This window comes from Poecilia formosa, unplaced genomic scaffold, assembly GCF_000485575.1.
Source record: "Poecilia formosa unplaced genomic scaffold, Poecilia_formosa-5.1.2 Scaffold80, whole genome shotgun sequence".
Lineage (NCBI taxonomy): Eukaryota > Metazoa > Chordata > Actinopteri > Cyprinodontiformes > Poeciliidae > Poecilia > Poecilia formosa.
The window spans coordinates 1,332,784-1,341,996 of NW_006800019.1; positions in this window are offsets into that span (position 1 = coordinate 1,332,784).

Here is a 9,213-nt window from a genome sequence, read left to right on the forward strand (position 1 = left end):
ACACCCAAAATCTTAAACTGGTGGTGCCTGCACACTGAAGTAAACAAACAGACGTGCACACAGACTGGTGTGGACTGAACGGACAAAAGAGTTTGAACACCATTAGCTGTCAAAGATCATGTTTTGGTTTCATGTGGAATGTTTCCCTGCAGTTAGAGCAACATTTCATAATGAGAGAACAAACGAAAAAAAAAAAAAAAAAAAGCTTCACTGATGCAAACTATTAACATGCACTTGGAGCACATTATTCTGCAACTAACAGCAGCTTTATGTGGTTAATTCATCATAATATTGTATTAACAGGAACTCTATGACAGATGAATTAACACAATTATGCTCAATGAATTTTAGTTACCTTAAAATGTATATTTAGGAATAATTAGCTTTTTCTACTGTTTTTAGTTTCAGCCAATCATAAGGAAAATTTTGTTTTAAGCCTAACGATATGTCTAAAATGGGGCTTGCTTTCCATCCATCCATCCATCCATCCATCCATCCATCCATCCATCCATCCATCCATCCATCCATCCTTTTCTGTCCCAAATTGGAGAAATTCAGGTTTACAAGCAATAAATTATAGTACAATACTGTTTTATTTAGTGTATTTAGTGTGTTTAGTGTACGGACTAAACACACTAACATAACTAAACATACACTAATTTAGTGTATGTAGTGTAAAATTTTAGTATTTTACACTAAAATACTGACTTTTACACAAAAAGTAAGAAATATGATAACAGACAAATCAGAATAAGAGATTTCGCAGAAAAAGCAAATGTACAAAAAATTTAAATAATAGTGCAGATATTAAAAATAGCATACTCTGTTTAGTTGTGAGGCGTTCTGCTGGTGCTCGTCTGCTGCTTTATCAACTTCCATGCATATTTGCAAAGGTTTCTGGGTAGAAAATTGGTAAGTTTAATAGCAATGAGATAGTAAAATGAGATATTTAATTTGTGACGAATTTGGATGATAATTTCAGTCAAATTTAATTAATTACTCAAAAAAATAACTTAGGTTTAGTCATTTGTTTGTTTATTTTAGATCCCCCATAAGAGATTGATGCAATGGCCACTCTTCCCGGGGTCCACATAATGAAAAAAAAAACATTTATTACCAAAACAGTTACACACACTTAAGATATTATAAACATAACATATGAATTCATAAACGTACAATTATAACACCCAATATAAAAAACTATTTTTTATTAGAAACATTAAGCATTTTTACTACTATAACACTAATAAAATAATTAAGCAGGGCAAACAAAGGGACAAACGCTCTGCAAAAACAAGAGTTCACAAACACCAGCATAGTAGCATGTATTCACAAAAACAATTTAGGACAAACTTTCTTGTAACACATTTAAAACCTACAAATTTGACCAATTACCAATTAATTAGGGTATGGTGCACAGATGCATGAACAGTGATCATTTTGAGAATTAATGTTCTGTAATGTTGTCCATTTTATGACTGATTTGTACCAGTCATAATCTCCAGATCTCCCAGAACAGCCCTCAGAACTGAACCAGCCTTCGGCTCTGATGCTGCTACCTCAGCAGGGGACAGTTCACTCTCCACCACAAACTTATAGAAGCCTTGTAGCATCTTGCTGCAAACAATGAAGGACCTAATCGTGTAGCGTCAATTCAAATTAAAGCTTCCTAATTATGTCATTTGCTATCAACTACCTTGAAGAAGCATGTCACAGGTGAACATCAGACCAAATATTTCATAACCTCTAAATTGTAACCATGTTAAAAGGTCATAATAGGACTCAGGTTCATCTTGCAGAAATCCTGTTTTCGTAGGATTTGGTCAGAGAATGTGCATGAGTGGTTGCTTATCCTGTGTGTTTCATGACCTGGTGACTTGTCCAGGGTGAACCCTGCCTCTCAGCCAATGACGGTAGAGACAGGCATCAGCACCACTCGCAAGCTGCCAAAAAAAAAAAAAATAACCGGGTATAGAAATTGGATAGATGGATATTGCCCAGAAAACAAATCATTGTGATAAAATCCATCATGACTGAACATCAGGACATTATGACACTGTGTAGATTCATTTATGCATCACTCCCCCTGGAGCCTTGCATTAGTTAAGCATTGCTCACGTCAGTGATTTATTTATTTGTTTTTTTCTATTTTTTGGTCACCGGTGATCGCAATTCATGTCAGAAAACATCTATAGGCATCAGTTTTTATAAATATTATCTTTCAATTAGAGCAATTTGTCACCTGTCTGACAGGCAGAAAATTTAATTGCCGACATGGTGATAGCAGTAGGAAGAGGTTTCCATACAGTATTGATGAATCCTTTTTCATCAATCACCTCCTCCTCGACCCTCTCTCCCAGCCGCCGGTCTGGTAATGTGGGGATCACGCAACCTTATCCTCCCAGTCAGGAAGAGGTCAGCAATAAACACATTTCAAGCTGGTTACTAAAAGGATGTCTTGGATTTCGTGGGGAATCAAAGAGGGCTTAGGGTTTGGGAAGAGATACTTTTTTTTTTCTTTTGAGGTAAAAGTTTCCGAGCGGCATTGTTAGGGGTGAAGTTGCAATTAAGTTCGTTTTGGTCACTAAAACAGCCCTCAGAAGCCCTGAGCAGCGCGGTGCGGATAATCAATGCCAACAGTCAGAAGCAATATGCTCAGGATTGGATTTTTAGAGCCTGTTAAAATATTACTGAGGTGATTAATATTGAAATATGCGTATGTCTTTCAGCTGTCTGTCTCCCTCTCTTTTTCTCTCTGTCCTGTTCCTGATTTGTTCCCCGTAGTACGCTCGCCTAACTTTCAGTGTCTTGCATTAAAGTGAAGAAATGTATTTCTTCCCTACACAATGCTCCATCATGTCTGCCTTCACAGTGACTCCACTGTTAACACAGCAAGTGGGCTGAATCGGTTTTAGCTTTTTTTTTTTTTTTTTTCACAATTTATAGCTTTGGAGAAAAAAAAAGGGCTATTTGCTAAGATGCAGGGAAATCCAATGTACATCGTTTTTTTTTTTTTTTTTTTTTTGAGTTATTAGTTTGCTTAATAATTAATTTCATGAATTATGACATGCAGAGAATAAATCTCTTTGTTTTGTGCACACGCAGGAAAGATTTAAACTCTAGTATTTCTCCCCTGTCTCCTTTGTATAAACAAGAAAGAGAAGGAGAACTTATTTATGGCCACATTACTCATTGGATGTATCTGTAATGCTTTGGATGTTTGTTTTTTTTGGGTTTTTTTGCCTGCACGGTTGATTAAAGTCACACTAGTTCGACTTAGTCATCCATAGCAGCATTCAGCTTAACTTTCAAACAGGCCAAATCTTAGGAGAGGCGGTGAATCAGTTGTTGTGTATAATATTTTGAAGTAAAGGAATTATTGACGTAAGGTTGTCCAAAAGAGGGCCAAGCCGATTCCTGTCATCTAAAAAAAGCCTCTGGTCTCGAAAACGTCAAAAGAATCAATTAAAAGATTATTTGAAATACTTTTAGAGCATTGTCACATTTGTACTGGGTGATTATTTTCACTAAAGCTGATGATTATTTACATTTAAACCAGAGGGCAGAAGGGCAGTGCACCACCAAAGATCTTCTTTGCTTTCAGAGACCAGAAAGAATAATTCCCTGAAAACCAAAGCATGGGAGTGAAAAGCACAAAGCTGGCATTGTGTTGTAAGTGAACACAACAGTAGATGTTTGTAGCCTTTTACACAACCTAACCTGAAAAATCTTGAACTATCTCTGAGATGCATGCATTGTGGCAAAGGGCATCTCATCATTTACAGTTTAAGCAACACACAGAGGGCAGCAGTTCTAAAAAAGAACAAGTTGCTGCTGGTTGGCTGTCACTCCCTGAGGGACTCCTTTTCATGTTTCCTCGCAGACAACACTGGCAAGACTCCTGCCATCACTTGCCAGCTATATTGTGAATCAGCTCAGCTGGTCATTATACATGTTGGCTTTTAAGGAATGTTTTTTTTTTTAAACAGTCATTTGCACTGCATCTATGTAGATCACTAAAACCTGATATTACAGCATTCAAGTTTCATTCGAGTTTCAGGGATGCAGCCTTACGTGTTTGAGGCAGAATTTGATGCAACTGAGCCCCAAACAATGACGGATGGAAAAGGTAAAGCAAACTGTTTGACTCCCCAGCTTTAGCTAGTTAGAATATTTTTATATTCCAGCATTCATTTTTAAGTATGATTGCATTCATTTCTATTTTGCCACCTGTAGTCTAGTTTCACGTCCTTAAAACGTTACACGAGTTGCCATTACAGTCACACTCTAAGCAGTCTGAACTAAAACTATTTTAGCTTAACTGAACATCTTCTTTCTGACCAGCAGTTAACGGATCTGATTTCCTTCCTGTGGTTTTGAGTGGAATAATGATAATGACATAGACTTGGCTCAGTTTTTCTTCCAGGTGTATCAACCAGACTACTGGATCCTCAAAAACAAGGGCGTCACAGACGGGGGGGAGGAGGGGAAACACCAAGTAAAACTCTGATTTCTGATGTCGCCAGAGGCAGGTTTGCGAGATGCGTGTGCATTTTTTTTTCTTGATTATTTAAGGAGCCACAAAAAATAGCGAAGCATTAAAAAAAAGGGGAAAAAATGGCTATGACAGGTTTTTAAAAACAAACAAAAAAAATTGTAGAAAGTCTGGGTGGTAGCTTTAAATAGTATTTATTTGTCGTTTTATATTTACTGTTCAGTAAACATGCCCTCACACTTCCCTGAGTCTGCACGCTCCTTGCCGACATGTTAAGAATACATGGTGCTGGAGGGATGTGTCTACATCCTGGTGCAGTGCTGTTTCATTAGGCTCTGATTATGGGGCCTGATGCAGAATGACAGCGTGCAGATTGAGTTGCACAGCCGCTCTAATTCTCTCTATTAATAACAACCCTCCACACTCCTGTCCTGAACCACATTTATTAATCACAATTTGTCATCTGTCCAACGCCTCACCCTCTCCCTCTCCCATATTCTCACCCCTCCCTGTGTTGTTTCTCTTTTTTCTTTTTCTTCTCCTTCTTTTCACTACTCTCTTGCTCTCTCCCAACAGGACCAGTTATCCCCTGCACCTCTCCACCTCCGCCTCCCCTTCCTCCCACCCTCAACACAGGCCCGCTCGCCTTCAGCCCAGAGACGTGGACCGGCATACAGAGATGTTCTCGCTCTCCACACTCGCACGCTCACCCCACTCACTTTAAACTGCACCATGCGAGAAGTCTGATTAATCAGAAGCTCTGCAGCTTTAATTGGCAAAAAATAACTGTTAAGGGCTTGGATTGTGTTGACTGCTTTGGTAACAATGTGACGATTATAATAAATAGCTGTAAAACAAACCTCAACTTGCAATTACAGAACAGTGGCGAAGCGTTGTCCGGTGTAATGCATCATAATAGGCATGCACAGCCACTCACTGAGATAGCATTCAATGGCCTTTTGGAGCCCATTGATTCCTTCCACTATTAATCCCAGTCATTTGGAATTTCGATGTGCACAAATGCTGGCATTTAATCAATATGAACGTTGGGTTATGCACAATGTATCGTTGCATCGGTGAGAACATATCCCCATAAGTAAGATCAAATTTCTGCTCGTGTCTCATTCAAGTACCCTTTGACCCCACCAGGAAAGATGATTTATGAGACATCTCCTATGCTTGATTTTACTCAGCTACAGCCCAATTTCCAAACTATATGTATATCTAAAATAGCTCAAAATTATTCATACCCCTGGTGGAGTAACATTGCAAGTAATTTTCACTTAGTCAAGAATTTTGTTTCTGACAGGCAGTGAGAAAAGCATCGACCAAAAGTTAGTAAAACATTGTCAAAGGTTTATCCGTTTAAAAAAAAAAAAAGGCACGTCAAAACTTAGATTATGAAAAACTCTCCAAGTTGTCCCAGCAAAGTCCAAAGTCTGTAATGTCTGACATAAACACTTCATCAAATCCATGGCATCTGTGTACATTAAACTCTACATTACTGTAGTTTAGGAATCTAAACCTGTATTGTTTATCCTGAAGCCTAAATTTTCACATGGACATTTAATAATTATTTTCATTTATAATTTTAATAACTGCTAAAGGCTGCTATTACTGGAAAATGATCAAATGTAATATTTACTCCCTTTCTAAATATAAATAGGTATTTATGGAAAGTTAACACCCTGTCCCTGTCTTCAAAGTGTCCACTCATCTGCTATGCATCCACGCCCAAGTTTGCCGTCTCAGACATCATATCCCTAATTAGTTGCATTTCGTTTTACATAGCACTCCACTTTGAACATAAAAATTAACAGAACTGTTGTGAGTTACATGCAGAACAAAGCTGAAAAGTGAAAGTTATTATATGAAAGCTGTTTGTGTAAAAAAAAAAAAAAAACAGTCTGCTTTGTATGAGTAAGGAAAAAGACATGCCTCCGCTGACGCCCAATCAGCCTCTACCAAACGGCGTCACGCATAACTCGACTCTCTCCACTGTTTTCTTTGAGCAGAACTGGTGTTTGGGGGGAAACGGAGGCGATTTTCATGTGCAAATGTCAGTCAGTCCGCTTGCAGCAATCACAGGCCCCGTCTTCTCCAGAGATTGGGGCTCGAGACACAGCCTGAATAATTTAGCAGCGCTGTGCCACCGTGCTTTGGGGTCACAACCTTCTAAAGTGATGACAGAGAGACGTCGGCTGACTTCCCCCTCCCGTCCGCTCCCCATTACCACTTATTTACCGTTCATGATTCCACGCAGACAAAGCAGAAGGCCGCACTGGGGAGGGGGAAATCATTGGCGCTGGATAAACTGTGTCATAAACCAGAGCACAGCCAAACAATGACATTTTCAGAGTATCTCCAGGTCAGAGGCGGTGCCCACCTGTGGTACGCTATGAAGGAGCCGCATGCGGCGCACATGACCACTCAAACCCACAGCCGCAGACAAAAGACGCGGGGACACTCAGGGAGACAAAAGGTCGAGCAGAGAGAGACGCAGTGGGGACAGATGTCAGACTGAAATCCTTACCAATGTAAAGGTGTGGATTAAGATTCAGATAGTGATCGCAAGAACCCACCCGACTCTACCTCCTTCCAGAGGAGTAGAGATTACAGTGATTTTCACGCCATGACAAGGGAACGAACAGAGACGAAGAGGACAGAGTGAGAGAAATTGATCCGATCTTCCGTACATTTCCATCATTCGGAGAGAGACGGACTGCTTTCGGTCTGACAAGGGGGGGGATCATCACTCGTCTGCGGTGGGGGTTCTGACAGCAACATGACGAGGATGAATGGACTGTCTGCCCATCCTAACCAAAACACATGCTGCTGGAGAAATTATACATTTATCTGCCTCGTGTTTTCTTTCTGTCATTGCAATCCCTTCTCATCCTGATTTCAGTTAAGCTTCAGGTTTTCCTTTTTCTTTTATTCATTGCGATTGTTTTGCTCAACATTCTACAAGTTAATGTTTATGTTCCTTAAAGCACCTTGGAATCGTGTTTAAATTATGTTTTTTTTTCCTCATTACAACCACAAGCTTCAACATATTTTATTGTGATTTTAAATAGCAAAAAAAAACTGTGCTTAGTAGTATAATGTGAGGACATAAAGTCAGCTGTTTTTTATGTTTTATGAATGAAAATCTAAAAAGTGCATTTGGGATTTATAGTCAGCTCCCTTTATTCTGATGTTCTTAATTGACATCTGATAGTAAAAACTGTCTTCAGAAGTCACCTAAGTGGTCAATAGAGTCCATCTGATTGTCTCAGTTTAAATCCAGTTTTTCTGTGAAGGCCTCAAATAAGTTGCTAGAAAAGATCAGTGAAGAAACAGCATCCCAAAGGCCACTGAGCATGACAGACAAGTCACCAATAAAGACCTATAATCTGCAAACCTACCAAGACAAAGCCATCCACCCGAGCTGATGTGAGATATGAGCTCAGACATTGTGAGAAAACCTGCAAAAATCCACTATTCAAATGGAAGAATCAATTGACAGAATTGGCACGGGCAAATATGATAAATCTACATAATCAAATGTTTGTTTTATAAACTGGATTATAACAAAAACAACAACAGGCGACTTCTTCTTAAAGTAAAGGAAGTGCGAAGGCCTGATGGGTGTGGAACCAGCAGCAGCGAATTTGTGATGCAGGAGGATGTTCCCATGGCGATGTTCGCTGTGATAGCGTATTAAACAGGGAGGGATTATTAGCGGTATCCTCGCTGTCTTTTGACTCAACCTCCTGTTTAATTTGTAGTCACTGACCGCAGCGATAGACTCAGTCAAGTTGAATGAGTTCTGATTTAAACTGGGTTCGTGTGAAAACCTGAGTTTTTCCCTGGGGTTTCAGCTTGACCTCATGTCTTGGAAACGCCTTTCAAGGGCAAGCAGATTGGATGGGAGGACACGAGAGATCTCTTTTGAATTATGGTGAGTGATCATTTGGTGAATGATGGCTGGTTGCTGTTGGGCAGCAAGTGATGAATTGTGCAGTGCAAGAATTACACTTTCTCATTCCTCTGCACTCTATTTATCTGCCTTTCTCTGTGTCACCAACCACTTTTTTAATAATTACTATTCCTGCCTCCTTTTCCATCCGTACGCCAAGATGTTTTCAAATTCACTTTCAAGCAATGCCCTCAAATGCTCCGTTGTAAAGCTACTGAACAACTGTGGTGTTTAGTTAAGAGGCAGTTAAATTTTTATAGCCAGGCTAAAAGTAGGACTGCACATTTAGAAGTTTTCCCCTTTCCTTCACTTAGACTTACTCAGTATTTTATTTTTATTTTATGGCCTGTTGCTGACTAGAGTGAGCATTAGGACCCAGGCTGAAGCTGAACTTTGTTGCTACTACGTGGTTGTTGAGCTTTTTTGCATTTGACTCAACAAAGGTGTGTTGAGCAGAGGGAAAATTTACAGTGAACGATGTAAATTTGACGTTCCTGGTCCTGATCTAAACAATCGGAACCACTGAGATTAATGATTTCAGCCTGCAGTGAGCTGCAGAACAATATAATTAACAAAATACTTGAGTGAAAAATGTTTGTGTTTCTCCTCAGAACCAAACTCAATATTATCTAAAATATATAAAAGCATTTGTGAAAATTCTCCTCACTTACTAGACTTACTATTGTACTTTTATTTTGTTAACAGTCAGGCGTGATTCTTTTTGCTTATCCAATTCTGTCTTTAAAGGAATTGGATT